Source organism: Rhinatrema bivittatum, chromosome 6 (genome assembly GCF_901001135.1).
Source record: "Rhinatrema bivittatum chromosome 6, aRhiBiv1.1, whole genome shotgun sequence".
Classification (NCBI taxonomy): domain Eukaryota; kingdom Metazoa; phylum Chordata; class Amphibia; order Gymnophiona; family Rhinatrematidae; genus Rhinatrema; species Rhinatrema bivittatum.
Window position 1 is genome coordinate 292,906,447 of NC_042620.1, and position 18,445 is coordinate 292,924,891.

The 18,445-nt window shown below is 42.6% G+C and overlaps 1 protein-coding gene across 3 annotated transcripts in view; it reads left to right on the forward strand.

Annotated features, from left to right (window-relative positions):
- The window catches only part of FRMPD3 (FERM and PDZ domain containing 3), a 655,318-nt gene that overhangs the window by 402,964 nt on the left and 233,909 nt on the right, over window positions 1-18,445 (forward strand). For all 3 annotated transcript variants that reach the window (XM_029607356.1, XM_029607355.1, XM_029607357.1), the window contains exon 3: window positions 14,837-14,965. The gene's annotated coding sequence lies outside the window, so the exon portion shown is untranslated. The remainder of the gene's footprint in view (window positions 1-14,836; window positions 14,966-18,445) is intronic.

Below are 18,445 nucleotides of genomic sequence, written 5' to 3' on the forward strand. Positions count from 1 at the left end.
CTCGATTTAGTGCTCACTAATGGAGATAATGTCTCTAATGTCCGGGTGGGTGCCCACCTCAGCACCAGTGATCATCAAACGGTATGGTTTCATATCACAAATAGGATACGGAGAAGAAGCACGAAGACCTGAGTTTTGTAGTTCAAAAACACAGACTTTGATGAAATGGGGAAGTACCTGGAGGAAGAACTAGAAGGCTGGGAGAACAAGCGAGATGTGGAACCACAATGGACCAAACTAAAAGGAGCAGTTACCAAGGCAACTAATCTATATGTTAGAAAAGTAAAGAAAAGCAAGAGAAAAATGAAACCTATCTGGTTCTCAAAGGAGGTAGCTGACAAAATAAAAGCTAAAAGAATAGCATTCAAGAAATATAAAGGATCCCAAAGGGAGGAGCACAAGGAAGAATATCTGGTGGAACTGAGGGAGACAAAGAAAGTAATCAAGACAGCAAAAAGTGAAGCGGAAGAAAAGATTGCCAAAGAGGTAAAGCGAGGTGACAAAACATTTTCCAGTTACATCAGAGAAAGGAGAAAAGTTCAAAATGGTATAGTGAAACTGAAAGGTGAAAAGGATCAATGTGTGGAGAGAGATGAAGAAATGGCAGAAATATTAAACAAATACTTCAGTTCGGTGTTCACTGACGAGGAATCTGGAGAAGGACCGTCGCTACTTAACAAGAAACTGGAGGGGAGTGGAGTAGATGTAACTCCGTTTACGGAAGAGAATGTATGGGAAGAGCTAGGAAAACTGAAAGTGGACAAAGCCATGGAGCCTGATGAGGTTCATCCCAGGATACTGAGGGAGCTCAGAGATGTGCTGGCGGGTCCGCTACATGACCTGTTCAATAGATCCATAGAAACGGGAGTGGTGCCGAGTGATTGGAGAAGAGCGGTGGTGGTCCCGCTTCACAAGAGTGGGAGCAGAGAGGAGGCTGGAAATTACAGGCCGGTTAGCCTCACCTCTGTGGTGGGAAAGGTAATGGTGTCGCTGCTGAAAGAAAGAATAGTGAACTATCTACATTCAGAAGAATTGCTGTACCACAGGCAGCATGGATTCAGCAGGGGAAGGTCCTGTCAGACAAATCTGATTGACTTTTTTGATTGGGTGACTAGGGAATTGGATTGAGGAAGAGCACTCAATGTTATCTACTTGGATTTCAGCAAAGCTTTTGATACAGTCCCGCACAGGAGGCTGGTGAATAAAATGAGAAGCTTAGGAGTGAGTGCTGAGGTGGTGGCCTGGATTGCAAACTGGTTGATGGACAGAAGACAATATGTGATGGTAAATGGAACTTACTCTGAAGAGAGAGCGATGTTACGCGGAGTGCCGCAAGGATCGGTGTTGGGACCGGTCCTGTTCAAAATCTTTGTGAGCGACATTGCGGACGGGATAGAAGGTAAGGTTTGTCTTTTTGCGGATGATACTAAGATCTGCAACAGAGTGGACATGCTGGAAAGAGTGGAGAGAATGAGACGGAATTTAAGGAAGCTGGAAGAGTGGTCGAAGATATGGCAGCTGAGATTCAATGCCAAGAAGTGCAGAGTCATGCATATGGGGTGTGGAAATCCAAAAGAACTGTATTTGATGGGGGGTGAAGGACTGATGTGCACGGAGCAGGAGAGAGACCTTGGGGTGATAGTGTCTAAAGATCTAAAGTCAGCGAAACAGTGTGACAAGGCGATAGCTAAAGCCAGAAGAATGCTGGGCTGCATAGAGAGGAATATCTAGTAAGAGAAAGGAAATGATGATTCCCTTGTACAGGGCCTTGGTGAGACCTCACCTGGAGTACTGTGTTCAGTTCTGGAGACCATATCTCCAAAGGGACAGAGACAGGATGGAGGCGGTCCAGAGAAGGGCGACCAAAAATGTGGATGGTCTTCATAAAATGACTTATGAGGAGAGATTGAAGAACCTAAATATGTATTCCCTGGAGGAGAGGAGGAGCAGGGGTGATATGATACAGACTTTCAGATACTTGAAAGGGTTAATGATCCATGGTCAACAACTAACCTGTTACATTGGAACAAAATCAGTAGAACAAGGGGTCATGATTTGAAACTCCAGGGAGGAAGACTCAGAACCAATGTCAGGAAATATTTCTTCCCGGAGAGGGTGGTGGATACCTGGAATGCCCTTCCAGAGGAAGTGGTTAAGACTAAAACTGTGAAGGATTTCAAAGGGGCATGGGATAAACACTGTGGATCCATAAAGGCTAGAGGATGGGAATGAAGAGAAGAGCCATGGGAGTGGCTTGCTGGAATGAAGGCTACTCCCTGGTGATTACTACCCTACCCTAATGCAACTCCAACATTTCTCTCTGCTTCAATGGCAAAGGGAAATGTGGAAAAGAGGATTTGCATTCAGATAACAACCAACAAGGACTGAACTTCACAATCTGGGTAAACAAATAAGCGTGGGGGTAGCTTGCTTATTACCGCGGTTACTATCCTAAACCAATTAAACCTGATACAGCACTTTGAATGCATATACAGCATTGCTCTCTGCTTAAACTGCAGAGATAAATGTGGAAAAGAGGATTTACATTCAGACAACATCTAACAAGGCATTGATCTGTGCAGTCTAGGTAAACAAGCATCGGGGTAACTTGCTTGATGCAGCAGTTACTACCCTTAACCATTAAGCCTTATGCTCACCTTTGATGCAACTCCAACATTACTCTCTGCATCAATGACAGGGGATGGCAGGAAATTTGAATCTGTTACCAACAAGGGCCTGCACTTGGTGGTTGGTGAAACAGATAAGTGTGGGAGCTTTCTGGGCAGACTGGATGGGCCGATTGGTCTTTTTCTGCCGTCATTTCTATGTTTCTATATAATAGGAGATGTTCCTTGCCTTTCCTCCTCTGCTCCTCTGACCTGCTCTTGCCCAACTCCACCCTTTTTTTTTTTTAAATTTGTAATTTTTTTTTATGGGATTTGATGCTGTTCTTTTTTCTGCCTTACCCCTTACTCTGTGTCTTGAGATGTTGATACCAGTGTGCTTGCAGTTGCTGCCTCATTCTGCATTCTGCACTTTGGGATTTTGATGCCGCTCTTCATCCTGCTGTAGCCTTCAGTCCATATCTTGGGGTGTTGATGCCATGCTTCTTGCTGCCTTGCTCTGAAATATCTGGCTTTGGATGTTGATGCCAGTACTGCTGCTGCTTTGTGCCTTTTTTTTGATCCCTTTGAATGTTTTTGCCTCTGTGTTTGCTGTCAAAGTTCTTTTCAAATTCCCATATGGTGCTTACTGGCTACTGGTCTTGCCCGGTACATGGATGAACCCAAATAAAGCCATTCAGAATCAAGCCTCTGAATGCCTACAGTGCACTTTGACGTGACCAAATGACATAGTAAAGGTAATGACAATCATGACAATACCATTACCAGGTTGATCCAATGTTTTATGCACTTGCTGAGCGTCTCACAGTCCCATGTTGTCTTCATGTCACTATGCCAGCTTCATCCCTCTGCACGCCATGCATTCAGGTTTTGATACCACTCATCTTGCTGCCTTGCTTTGAGGTTTTAACACCAGTACTCCTGCTATTTTGTCCTCTCTTGTTGCCTAATAACATTTTTGATTCCACTCATGCTGTTCTGGCTTTTACTCAATGCCTTGGGCACCAGAATTAGTTAAACAGGACAGGTAATCTGTCATCCAGATTCAACCAACCGTACCTTCGATTTGAATCCTCCGGGCCTACTGCACAGGCCTTATCCATGTATCTCTAATGGCTTCATGCCCTCTTGGGCTCTTTCTCCTCATTTCTTTTCAAATTCCTTTTTGGTACTTAGACTATTGGTCTTGTCCAGTATTTCACCTTTGATGGATTATACCACCCATTTTAGGTTGTATTCCCAAGCAAACCAACTGCCCAGTGAGCCATGGGCCACTACCTGCTTAACGCTATCCAAGCTGTGACCCTCAGTCTCAATGACTTGGGCATCTGACTGGCCTTGAGGAGGTAGTCTTCTGTATGCCCTCCACCCACTAGATGGGAGGGCAATTGGTGCTGGGCTTGTCTTATTGCAGTGGGATAATTTTACCTCAGCACAGACACAGGAAGAGAGAGACATTCTCCAAATCTGTCCAGGCCTCAGCCCCTCCCCCATAGATGTCATAGGGAAACTACATCAGAACAGCTACAGACCTCCTCCAGAGCTTTCCTCTAGCTTCATCCTATCCAAAGAAAGTAAGATCACCATCTTCTGACTTCCTGATGATTCAATTACTCTTTTGCCCTACACCCAGGTATGAGGACCAATTGGCACATCTGGACCACTGCAGGCATTCTGCAGAGTTTGCTCTGACTTCAGATCACTCCTTGTGATGCTTTTCCCCTCTTGCAATGGTGCCCCACAGTTGTTGGTGCCCTTTACCCCCTTGGAGTGGTCATGGGCCGCTTTTGACCTTTTTTTGGTTCTTCATGTCAATGTTGTTGGTGCCTTTTCCCCATTTTTGATCCTTGGGGTGTTCTTGTCACTAGTGGTGTTTCTTTGCCCCTTTCCCGATGCCTTGGTGTGTTCATGCTTCTGTTTGAGCTGCTTTTCCCCTGTCACAGTGCCTTGAGTTATTCATGCCCCTCTTGGTACAACAGAGTATTCTTCATTCTGCTGCTGCCTGCCTGAAATTTTCATTAAACTTGAATAGAGATCCCCCATGTTTAGAAACCAAAATAGAATACATTGCTTCCCCCAATGACTTTGAAAACAAATGATTAAATGAACAAAATAAAGGCCGGATTTTAAATCCCCCCCACCCCCCCTCCCCCCGGGTGTAAAATCCGGATTTTATGCGTGGGGGGGATTTAAAATCTGGATAGCGAGCACACATGGACACATGTGCGTATTTTTTTGTTTTTTTTTAAATCTACCCCTAAATGAATACAATTCTGGAACCCAAAATGAATAAAACAAATCATTGAGCCAAATGAACAAACCAAGCCAAAGCTTTTTTTCTGCCCATATCCCTATTGTTCATGTCAACTTTTGTTCATGGTCACTAAGTTCTTCAGCAAACTCCATGCCTCAGGCATGCAGGAAATACATGACTCGCTGCTAGGTTTGCAGAAAAACTGCCAAACTGCGTTTTGTTAATGACTGCCATCCAATACCGACCCTCGCATGGTTCATTGCTATCTGCAGACCAATTACCATGCTTCTTGAGAAATGTGAAACATGCTTCAGTGTAGAAAGCTTTATTTTTACCGTAGCCATCTTTGATTCGGCTACTGCAAGGAGTCATGGTGCATCTCATCTTCTACAGTGCAATGTGTGCTGGTGGAGTTTCAGTTTTATCATCATGAGTTGCATACACCAGCATATCGGTGATAAGGCAGAGAATTCCAGAAATTTAAGAAAAACCCACCACTGACATTTTCAGACCTTGGAGCATCAAGGTACAGCACAGACCACGAAAAAATTTCTGATTTCTGTGGAAATCTCCAAGGGATCTGCAAGTGTCCATGATAAACCTCTAGCTGTCTCCATATATACATTGCAGGTTTTTGTAGGTACTCATGGGTAGCCATAGGTTGCATATAGAAAATCTATACATTTTAGTACATTCTGTAGTGAAATGAGTGAGTGGTACCCAGGGGCCCTGTTAGGTGTTCAAGCAAGGGAAGCAAACGAATAAGGTATTTCTTTGTTCAGTTTTTACCCTGCCTGTCCAACAAAGACTGCAGGTGGAATTAAAACACATTCAACATGACATTCCATTATATAAAAACAAAACTCACACATTAGTTCTTGAAATAACCTTAAACTATTATCTTTTTATCTTGTCTATTCATGCCACTATTAAATATCTTTTGATGGGGGGACTATGATTCTTCTTTTCTGCTGAATCCCTCTCTTTTTCCATCGGGATCCTCTTGTGCCCCCTCCTTCTTCCATTTTTAGACTACATAGCCCCCTCCTACCTTTTCGTCAATGCTTGAAAACTGTGACACTGTAACTTACAAGGTGAAATAACATTTTTCCCACAGTGCTGGAAATGAAATGCTCAATGTCTTCTTACCAGAATGGCATGAGGCACAATAGCTGAGCATCTGGAAAAAATAAGTGGAACATGTGTGGCCCTACTGGCATATTGGTCCAAGAAAACAAACCAGTAACCGATCCAAGATGGCTGACAGCAAACACACAACAAGGTGGAATCGGTAAAATGGACTTTATTGACTCTTGTCTGCCCGACTCTGGCCGAGTTTCGCTATACAAGCTGCTTCAGGGGCTTTAAAGTCGCTCGGATAGGTTCAAATGAGCATTGACGTCACATGCACTATGATCTCAGCATCTATGTAGCGAACGTGGGAGTGCCGTATCTACGAATGTCAGTTCGCTGTTTGATTTTTTGAGATCACAGTGCATGTGACGTCAATGCTCATTTGAACCTATCCGAGCACTTTAAAGCCCCTGAAGCAGCTTGTATAGCGAAACTCGGCCAGAGTCGGGCAGACAAGAATCAATAAAGTCCATTTTACCGATTCCACTTTGTTGTGTGTTTGCTGTCAGCCTACTGGCATATTGGTAATAGAAAGTAATGGGTCCTATGTTTAACCATAAGAGACTTACTGCAGCAGAAGATCAAAAAGAGTGCAAAGGATTGTGCTATTCTTTATAATGGAGAATTTTATAGCCAAGGAAGTTCAGTAAAATGGCAAGGGATATAAAGGGCCATTAAATTGAGTGACAAGATAGTCCTAAAGGGAAATATAAAATATGCATTCCAGGAGGATTTAGGAGTTCTGTAGATGGGAAGTGACTGAGAGAGATGGGAGAGAAGTAACAGGTGCCACTGATGCTGAGTAACTGAGGTGTTTTCCACAAGCTCTGTAGGAGCTGGAGGAAAAAAAAGGAGTGCTGAGGAAAAGGAGCCTGAGAAAGGTGAGAGAGATGGAGAAGGTGAAGATTTGAGCCCAAGAAAAGGAACTGTATTCAAGGCCTAAGGACCAAAGGAGAAATGGTACTTGTGTGAAGCTTCAGTGTAGAGATGAGATAGCTGCATGTGCCTAAAGGAGAGGGGATGAATTGTCCGAGAGCCAGTCCTGATGTTTGTGAGTAACTGAAATTTTGAAAGAGATTGTGGGAAACTGAAAGAGACTTTGAGTTGTTCCTGGACCACAGAAGATATGGGAAAGTAAATTAAAAAAAAAAAAAAAAAGGCCTGCTGGGAATTTCTGCTTAGAACATGTGCACAGTGATTTTTTACTTTGAGCTGGGTTTTTTTTTTTTTCCTGTGGTTTTATCTTTAATGTACCAGACTGGTGGACTATGAATTTTTTTTTTTTCTGAACTGGTTATTTTTTCAATAGACTACTTTCTGTTTGGAGCACAAATCTGATGTGGACATTGTGTTTTGTGTGGAAGTTTCCCTTAACCCAGATTGCACTTTGAAGGTCATCCTGCCCCCCCTCTCCGCCCAGTTCATGGTGCCCAGAGAGACTGAACTTTCTCCCACCCTGGTTGAGCACAATCAGTGCTCTCGAGGGCAGGGAAGGTGACCCCCCCCTGGCTGAGGAGGGGGTTACACGTGTGTGAGGCAATGGCTTCCTACTGCATGCACAGTCACGCCACCTATGTGTACTACATGCCATTCTAACCTCTGCTGCGTATGTCAGGATTGACGTGTACAAGACATAAAGGATACTCATGCTCTGTCCATCTCCTAAGTGGCATGAAGCTCGGCACTCCCAGGCTGAAAAGAGCGGTCTTTACAGGCTCGACATTCCCCCTTCTTTCTTTAATATTTGACAGGAAAATAACATCTACTAAAGTCTCCCATAACAACCCATAGAACCTCCCATCTCATATAGAACCTGGCTGATTTATCTTTAAAAAGATAAGGGCGAGCAATATGATAGTGCCTTCACAGAATAACTAAGGCTATACCAGTAGCCAAAGCATAATGGAACGTGAATGTACAATATGCCATTATTCACACACAAGTAGAGGTTCCTCATGCTGGGTCTTGCCTTTATTTGGGTCGCAGTTCCACTGTCAATCTGAATGGAATCATTAAAGAATAACAGTCCTTGCTATCTGAAAAATCTTGAAAGGGGACCAAAGCAAATAGAGTAGTTTTTTGACTAAAAAACTTTGTGGAAGTTGATCCTGCATCAGCTTCTAGCCTCTGCATAAAGAGAAGTTTCTATTTATGCTGCAAATTCAATTTGTTATGCACCAAATACTTATATTGCTTCTTGGCATGGTACACATGCATCATGTTCAGTGAAAAAAAAAATACTTGATCATGGAGAAACAACAGGATATCTGTACTTAACTTGTGGACTTACAAGTGTCAGGCTAGCATAAATATTTTAAATATTTTATGTGGAAGGCAGCAATGTGATAGCTTTTCAGGGTTTGTGTTTTCAGATGGCAAATGCAGATTGCTACATCTACTCGATGATGGAAACATTTTATCCCCTCAATAAAATCTAGTTACCTCCATAGACAGTGTTACTATAAATCATTGATAGAATTCTCATCCTCAGTATATATTTTACGATTAGCTTCCCTGGTGTGGTCCAAGCCCTGATATCTGGTTCTATGCCACTAATCCTATGTTTTTTGCCCTAGTCCAGCATTGTCACTTAACCTCTACTTTTGGTTATTTTGTGAGTTGTGCTGCTATAAAAGAGTGTGGCACTATTTTGTTTGCTAATCTCTCAAAGTAAACAGTGTATATGGAAAATCTCTATGGGGAGTATGCCCTGTATCAATATAAGTCTGAGTTCTGAGTGGATATGTGATTCTGCCTTGGTATTCTGCAGGAGTATTCTGAGAGATTCTGGTGACTTAGCAGTGGGTCCGTGTGAGCTTGCTGGTTCTTCCAGTCCAGCAGAACCCCCTTCTCACCAAGGATGCTGGAGTGCCAATAGGTATCTAGGGAGGGAACTGTGGACCACACCTACCTTGTGCGAGATCCTGTGATTTTTTTCTGAGAGTTACTGCTGAGAAGAATTCCATGATGGAATGTTAGTACTGATGAGCTATGAAGAATGACTAAGACCATAGGGATGTTTAAGAAGCAGATTAAGATCTAAAAGCTCTGTTAAAAGAAGAGAAAGTGTAAAGTGTATTTAGTTTCTACTGCTGTTTGTCTCTGCTGAGAATCCTGTGACTCATCCATTAGTTGGTATTGTTGTAGACTGACTGCCGGTAACCCCAGAAGACTAAAAGGTTATGAGTTTGAAATATATCCCCTTGATGAGACTCCATTTGCTTCATCCCGTGGTTGTGAGTTTCAGGAGTGAGTCTGCCTACTCGAGAAAGAGAAAACTGAAGATTATAGCTCTATGGTTGCAATCCGATGGTGATAGAGTAGAAAAGGTTTATGTTTGGTATTTTCCCTGTCCAGCATGAAAAAATATTGCCCTTAGCTTCTGGGTCAGATCCAGTTTTCCATCTGTCTGACCACAGAGTAATTATTTCAACTAACAAAGGCTGATGCCAGGGCCACAAAAATGTAGCATCAAGTCCCTTTTACTTTATGCTCCCTTTCTGGAGATTACACTGGAAATCTTCATTTGCTCTATATGTATTTATACCAGCTGTATTCACTAGAGCTTCCACCAGATCTAGTTCTCTGGGTAACCAAACGTTTGCAAATGAACCTGATTTTCAGGATGAATGCACTCAAATATATCTTTTGAATATTTGTTGTGAATATCCTGAAAACCAGACTCATCTATTGTCCTTAAATACCTCTGATTTATACCAAGTGCACATTCACTAAACATCACACGAACCTTTTAGATGAGCAACTGTTATTATGCAAACTAAGAGGAAGTAATAGTCATGATTCCTGGAAGTGTATAGAAAGCTTCCTCTTAGTTTGCGTAATAACAGTTGCTCATCTAAAAGGTTCGTGTGATGTTTAGTGAATGTGCACTTGGTATAAATCAGAGGTATTTAAGGACAATAGATTAATTTACAAACTCGTCATAAGACATCAAGGATCTTTGCTTTCTCAAGCCTAAAGGAGAGAAAAGTCAGAGGGGCAGGTGTGGGATCAGGGAGGGGACACAGAGACGATCATTTGCTTCTGCTAGTTGAGGTGAGTTGCATGCAAACATGGCTCATGTAGCTAGAGTGTAGTCAGGATGTTTAGCTAACATTTTCTCTCACGTTCTTCTTCTTCCCCTTCACCCTTTAACAGATGGCTAGGCCACAGAAGAATCTGTAATAGGAACTGCTATTAGAAGGAAAATATCAGAGCAAAACAACTGCAGTGAGGGAATATGATGACTGCTACCACTGTTACCATTACCATAGATAAACATTGCCGCAGCGCAGGCCCACATGGGAGGCACTCACTGCCCTGAGGAGCTCACTATCTGGCCAGGGCACAATGAACTGTGACAGCCATGGAATTAGTTGAACAACAAGGGAATGATCGGGGTTAGGGATTGAAAAGCATTGTCAAAATCTGACTGGCTAGATTTTGCACAGCTCGATTTGATGAAATCTAGCCAGCTAGCACTGAAAATCAGCATTAACCAGCTAAGTCCTTTAAAAACAAAAAAAACAGCATTCCCTCTGACCCACTGTCCTCTTCCTACTCCCTCCTTACACTCGATAACGTGCAAAAACATGCATGTGTGGCAATCCCCACCCCATTCCGGTACCATGAAAACCCCACACGAGGTGTGATTGCCATCTCCCTTTCTCTCTCTCTCTCCCCAAAAGTTTGAACCCCCCTCCCATCCCCTAGAATTATCCCATGTTACCTTAGCCCAAGTTGACAGGAGGACTCAACTCTTCCCTCCCACCTGCTGAGGGGCTGAGCGAGCAGGAAGTGAGAATCCTCCCGCCAACTCGAGTCGGAGTAACGTTCTGAGGTGTGAGAAGGAGGGAACGAGAGGACAAGAAATGGGGTGAGGGAGGATGGAAACTCGCCTGAGGAGGGGGTTTTGTGTGCCAGAAAAGAAGGAGGGGAGATTGCAATGCAGGAATTTATTTATTTATTTTTTTTTTTTAAATAATCAGATGCCGGGGAGGGGACCATAGAACAAGCACTTTTAAAAGAAAAATCCATCAGGTGCTGGGAGAGAGGCTGGGGATCACGGCCTGACTCAGCTTTTTTTTGTAAACATACATTTATTGAAATCTACCAAAACGTTAACATTATTAGATTGAAGAATGAAGGCATGATGACCGCTTTTAAGTTTTCAGGTGCCGGGTGGGAGGAGACAAGAGGGGGACACAGGCACATTTTTAGGAAAAAGTTATTCTCATTCTCCAAGAGAAGAGGGGGTGAATTGCAGATCAAGCACTTAAGCTTTCAGGGCTTTGGAGTGGATAAAATATCAGTGGCTGGCCAGATTTAACTGTGGTGTTGTAGCATCTAGATTTGGCCAAACAAAATATAGCCAGTTACTGCTACATATTGGGGGTAATTTTCAAAAGGAATTGCATGCATAAGTGTGTCTACTATTGTAGCAATTTTCAAAAGCAATTTACTTGAATAAAGTGCACTTACATGAGCAAATCCTATGGACAATTCATGGCATATATTGTAGCGATTTTCAAAAGCCCACTTACACGAGTAAAGTGCATTTACTCGAGTAAAATCCAGTTTTAAGTGAGTAAATGCTTTTTAAAATCAGGCCCTCAGTGTTAACTGGCTAAATTAAGAAACCTCCTTAGGAAAACCTCTGGCTGGTCCCTTCTTTGCCCAGCTAACTTTCTGTGGTCTGTGACTTTGACCAGACAGGTTTAGAGAGGCTAAGCTTTAAAAAGGGCCAATATATTTATTTATTTATTTAGCATTCGTTTATATACCGAGGTATAGCAGACATTGCCTTCACTCCGGTTTACATTATAACAAACCAGTTACATTTAAATTCATAACAGTATAACAGAAATTGAAATAGAACAATAACTTAATAAAAAGACAATAAATATATTATACATTAGATATATGACTGTATGCCAATCTTGAACGGGGACGGTTGATACCGAATCAAAAAACGAGAAAAGGTTTCTGCGAGTCGGGGCAGTCGTCATAGGAGGGGGAATGTTGGTATAAAATGGGACGTGTAGTGGATGTGATAAGAGATTTATGTTCTGCTGACATTGGGTGAGCCGCCATTGCAAGACTGTATGAGTAGCCAAGCTTTAAGTTCTTTTTTAAAAGATTTCAAGTTTTCTTGCGAATTGAGGTGTAGAGGTAATGAGTTCCATAGTTTTGGGCCGATGATAGAGATGGCTCTATTTCTTGTGGAGGATAGTTTGGCTTGTGGTAGTGAAGGAACATCCAGCTGAATTTTATATGTTGATCTTGTTGTACGTGATGATTTATGTAGATGTATAATGTTGTCCAGGGCAGTGTAGTCTGCTTTATGAATTGTCTTGTGTAGGATTGTGAGGACTTTGTACTCTATTCTTTTTTCAACTGGTAGCCACTGTAAGTTGTAGAGTACTGGGGATATGTGGTCGGATTTTCTTTTACCAGTCAGGACTCTGGCAGCTGCATTTTGGAGTAACTGCAGTGGTCTTAAGGTTGATTTAGGAAGGCCTATTAGAAGGGAGTTGCAGTAGTCCAAACTATATAATATACCCAGTCCAAATATACCCAGCTAAAACCCAATTTTAGTTGGATAATGCCTTTGAAGATTGACTCCTTGGTTACACAAACAAATTCCTTTGAAAACTGCCCTCATGGTAGGCAAGGGCTTCGTAAAGGTACTTGGTGGCACTCAAGCCAAAATAATCCAAGAGAGTCACATTGGGAAGGAATTTATCCCCTTTATAAGCTAAGAGGCTGATATTCAGCACCATTTGTCGGGCGGCACTGATCCACTCCAAGTTGCTGGATAACTTTCTATCTGGCTAAACATTTGTCCTGTGAACTTGGGGGTGAAGGTGGGGCATTCCAAAGTGGAGCCAGCTGTCCAGCTAATTTAGCCAAATAAATGCCAAATATCAACATTATCCGCCTAACGTAGCCAGATAACTTTAGGACTGCCAAAGAGCTGTCCTAAAGTTAGCCTGATAAACTTATGCAGCTAACATAAAGATAGCTGGAGATATTCAGCAGCATGCCCACACCACTGAATATCCCCAGGAAGTTATCTGGCTAACACTGCTAGCTGGCCAATGGCTGAATATGGACCTCTAAATAGTATTCATGGGTGACATGGGCACAAAAGAGTTCTGTAGTAGGTGTGGGGCTTATTCCTGCAGATCACTTGTCAAGGTAGCAGTTTTTTATTACTACAGACTCGTGGTTATTAAAAAAGTGCAAACATGCATCTTTGTCTGACACAAATAGAAGGTAAAATGCTGTGGTGGTTCCACAGACAGCAATTCTTGGCTAACTAGCAATCACATTCATATTCATTTACTGACTGAATGTTTCAATGGGTGGCAGGCATATAATGGTATGGAATTCCCTCAAGATCAGTTCAGTGAGACTAAGCCCTTAATCTATTGAATAAGCACTTTGAGTATATGTATTTTCTATATACTGTATGTGAGCTCAGCTCCCATCACATAAAAATATCTGAGCAATCATTAAATAAGCTTCCAGGAAGCATTACATGCAGTACCATCTGCTTTAAGTTGCAGGCAATCTAGAGTTCTGCCGTTGACGTTAATATCACTGATTATGGGCAGCCAGGGTAAACCACAGTACACTTGCAGATGCCACTGAGTGCCGGCAGCTTTTAAGCTGTTGTTATTGTAAACATCTTTGTGCTCAGGACATTAAGCAATGCTTTGCACTTGGGATGGAAATCATTCAACAGACCATTCTGCCTCTGTGAGGATATCACTTTCATCCAGTGTCCCCCAATCTCTGGTTGTTGCAGCCCACAGGACCTTGTGGACTCCTTGGCTTTTGTTCAAGGTTGGGTTATCAACCTCCCATATATGCTGGTGCTGCCATGCTGATAAAGCTGCTCTTTCTCATATGCTTTGTGACTGTCCCTACGTTAAAAATGTCTACAATTTGGGGAAAACATTCAGCGATCCTAAACCTTCATCCTCCAATATCTTATTGCATTGAAGTTTTGAAGTCTGTCAGTTTAGACTCCTCCTTGAAGGTGTCGCCTAAAAGATCATTGGACTTTCTTTCTTTTGACAATAAGCATAAAACTGGTATTGGTGATCTGGAAGAAAAACAATCATTCTATTGGATTCCCATGTCTGGTGGAATACTATTTGTTTGTATTACAAATATGAAAAGATTGCATCAATCAAACGTAATCATGTTGCTCTTTGGATTTCTATGTGGGAACCGTTGGAATCACATCTTTTTCTCCTTAATTCACCTCATGTATCCTTCTGTAGATCACCATTGCCTTTCTTTGTAGCCTGATTCTACCTATGTATCCTGTATGTGGGAGCCTTGTGTTGCTATATTTTATTAATGGTTTTGTTATTCTTTCATGCTTTTTTCAATAAAAAGATTGAACTGAAACAAAACCCAACAACAGACCATTCTGGATATGGTTGCTGATGTGACCATGGCTGGTGCCATTGCCGAATGAGGTTGATGCCATCACAAAGGCACCAGTGCAATCAGATTAAATTGTGACTTTGCCATTGAGCAGTTAGTAAAATCCCCCTCTCTTCAGTCCCAATCAATGAGAAAATAAAATGTACAAAGTAGCCAACTATTGCACATTGCCTTTCCCTCTTTCTCACTGCACACATATGCACTTTTTATGGTAAATGGCCATAACTGTGTAAACTTCGAAAATAAGTATTATTGCTATGGTTATTAAAACCATAAGTTATGTATCTTCATATTCCCTTAGAACTGAGTGAATACATTCTATATTTTTATGTCCCTTTTCTCTCTTCTTTTTTCTTCTCAGTTTGGCATGCCAAGGGGTCATTCATACTATCCTACCTACTGTGTACTGACTGTGAGCCCCGCCAGGCAAAACTGAAAGAACTGGATGAGAAGCGCAAGCTAGAGACAACAAGGACATGGGATTCCCATGGTAGGAATTATTGACAGTGAGACTGGAGCCTCTGGGGACTAGCTTAAGGCTAGCAAATATCAATATTTGTGATGGGTATAGTTTGCTTTAAGTAGAGTAGTACATGTTTGCCATGTTTCAATATAATATGTGTGTGTGTGCTTGTATGTGTGTGTGTATGTATATATATATATATATATATATATATATATATATATATATATATATATGTATGTATGTATGTAGGGCTTCTATTTTTAGGTTTTTATAAATTGAAAATTTTAACTGTTACCTATTTAGGGGTTCTGAGGGTATCAAAACATCAGTGTTTATTGGTGTTTGTGTGGTGCACGGGCTACTGCTGAGAACTTTTTCCGGTTGAATCAAATGTATACATTTTCCATAAGGCAAATGTAGTGCCTTAACAACTCAATTCTCACACTCCCCCCTCTCCTGCCCCATCATGCTGTCTCCTCAGTCCCCACCCCTCCTTTGTTCACTCTGTCCTCTTACCTCCGATCCTCACCACTGGAAACAGCTGTGCAGTGGAGCTGTAGGAATGGATGGCCCTTACCTGCTAAAAACCACTTGTGCAGCTGAGGGATCACAAGCATAGAAAAAGCACAAAAAGAGAGTCCGGCAAGGGGGAGGTGTGACAGGGTACTAAGGGAAGGGGAGGTTTTCTGGGGTTCATCCAATAAACACCTATTTTAATTTTTTACATCAGGGTTGTATTATCAATGTGTATCAATTAAAAAAACTAAAAACAGAAATTCAGTATATATGTTACAGATAAAGAGTTGGATCATGTAAATATTAAGTAAAAATTCTAGTGGAGGTTCACACATTATCCAAATTCATGTTACCCGTAACATACATACAAGACGATATCCAAAACCATTCACCTCGGTAAGTAGTTGTTTATCGAGGAAACATGGCTTAGCTGAAAATGTTCCTCCTCTGCCCAGGCAGCACTATATGTGGGCTTCCAGAGTAAGCATAATTGGCGTTCTCAAAGGTGGTTTGAGGAGGGGAAAACAGTGCACGCGTCTGAACTTTTTCACAAAGTGCAGGTGCTATTTCACTCTTCTCTGCTGCTCACACAGTAGAGCAGGGGCAAAGTATGTGCCCCCCCCCCCCTTTAATGCACATTAACTCTGTAGTAATTTTCAAAGAGAAATTAAGAACATAAGAAATTGCCATGCTGGGTCAGACCAATGGTCCATCAAGCCCAGCATCCTGTTTCCAACAGAGGCCAAACCAGGCCACAAGAACCTGGCAATTACCCAAACACTAAGAAGATCCCATGAACTGATGCCAGTAATAGCAGAGGCCATTCCCTAAGTCAACTTGATTAATAGCAGGTAATGGACTGTTGTGTCCGTCGGTCTCAGACGGCTTCGTCCGATATGCTTCACCTCTATTTCCGCCTTCTCCACCAGCCTCGGGAGAATGGCGTCCATAGCGTCTCCTTGCTGCGCCCTCCGGCTTCCCCGGAGCGGCTTTGGCGCGGCGTCCCGCCATGTTGACCTGAGGCCTCCTTCGCGCACGCCTCACATCTTGTAGCAGTGTTGGCGCGAACCTCGGGGGCGTCCCCCTCGAGTGACGTCACTGCTTCTGACTACTAAAGGTTGCCCATTTGCTGACTCTCGCTGAGTTAGCAACGGATTGGATTCGTTCCGGTCTGAAGCTGCTCTGCCGCTTCTGCTGCTGCTGGAAGCTATCTTCACCCTCTGAGGTTCTACTAACTTGGGTATCCGCTCCTCGGGGGCCCTTTGCTTATTTCCAGGTGGCTATTCTGAATCCAGGTACTCGCTCCTCGAGGGCCTGTATGTCTATCCTGGTGCCTGCTACCAATTCTTCTACCTGTTGGAACACTACCTATCAGCTACAGAGAGTGAGTACTACAGCTCCTCGTTGTCTATCTGCATTGGGCCCTACACCACCATTGTGGAACGGGACTGCTCTGCCGAGGATCACAGACTGTTGCTATCTATCCTCTCTCTACTGCTTACTGGGAACTCTATCTACTCAGCTACAAGGGAGTGTGTAGTAACATCTGCCAGTCTGTCTGTCCTACAGTGCCTCACTGGATATCTGCATTGGGGCCTTATACCACCATTGTGGGATGGGTCTCCTCCGCCGAGGATCACAGACTGTTGCTATCTAATCCATTCTCTACTGCCACCTCTGGTGAAACATACAAGCTGCATAATAAAGATATATTCTCTGTGTCTGTGTATCTGAGTCTAGCCTGGTGCTACAGTTCCCTATGGGGCTCCTCCCCATGTGAGTCATTATCACTGTTGCCGCTAAGAATCCACCAAACACCTCGATATCATAACATGGACTTTTCTTCCAAGAACTTATCCAAACCTTTTTTAAACCCAGCTACACTAACTGCACTAACCACATCCTCTGGCAACAAATTCCAGAGCTTAATTGTGCTCTTGCTAACTTCATGGAGTGCCCCCTAGTCCTTCTATTATACAAAAGAGTAAATAACTGATTCACATCTACTTGTTCAAGACCTCTCATGATCTTAAAGACCTCTATCATATCCCCCCTCAGCCGTCTCTTCTCCAAGCTGAACAGCCCTAACTTCTTCAGCCTTTCCTCATAGGGGAGCTGTTCCATCCCCTTTATCCTGTGTTATCTTTGAAAATGTGCTTAATGTATGCAATTTAAAAGTCCCTGTGTGCTTTACAACAAAAGGGGCTCTTGAAAATTGTCTACTAAATGTGCATCCTAAAATAATACTTATGATCTCTTGCCAACCATGAGAAAGAGGAAGTCTTCCTGAAAATCAAGCAGTGGGAAAGGTTTGTTGGTGTGAGGTCAATATTTGAAGAGCCAGCAAGAGGGTAAAGTCAGCCAGGCAAAGTTCTGCATGCAATTTTATCCAGATATTCAGCGAGACTTACTCAAAGTCTTTTGCTGAACTCTATCCGGATAACATTGTTGCTAGTTTGGAACAATGAGTGGATTGTGATAAATTGCAGGAGGAAATTGCGAGACTGGAAGATTGGGCATCCAAATGGCAGATGAAATTTAATGTGGACAAGTGCAAGCTGATGCATATAGGGAAAAATAACCCATGCTGTAGTTACACAATGTTAGGTTCTAGCTTAGGAGTTATCACCCCAGGAAAGAGATCTAGGCGTCATAGTGGATAATACTTTAAATCGTCGATTCAGTGTGCTGCGGCAGTCAAAAAAGCAAACAGAATGTTGGGAATTATTAGAAAGGGAATGGTGAATAAAACGGAAAATGTCATAATGTCTCTGTATCGCTCCATGGTGAGACCACACCTTGAATACTGTGTACAATTCTGATCACCGCATCTCAAAAAAGATATAGTTGCGATGGAGAAGGTACAGAGAAGGGCAACCAAAATGATAAAGGGAATGGAACAGGTCCCCTATGAGGAAAGACTAAAGAGGTTAAGACTGTTCAGCTTGGAGAAGAGACGGCTGAGTGGGGATATGAAAATCACGAGAG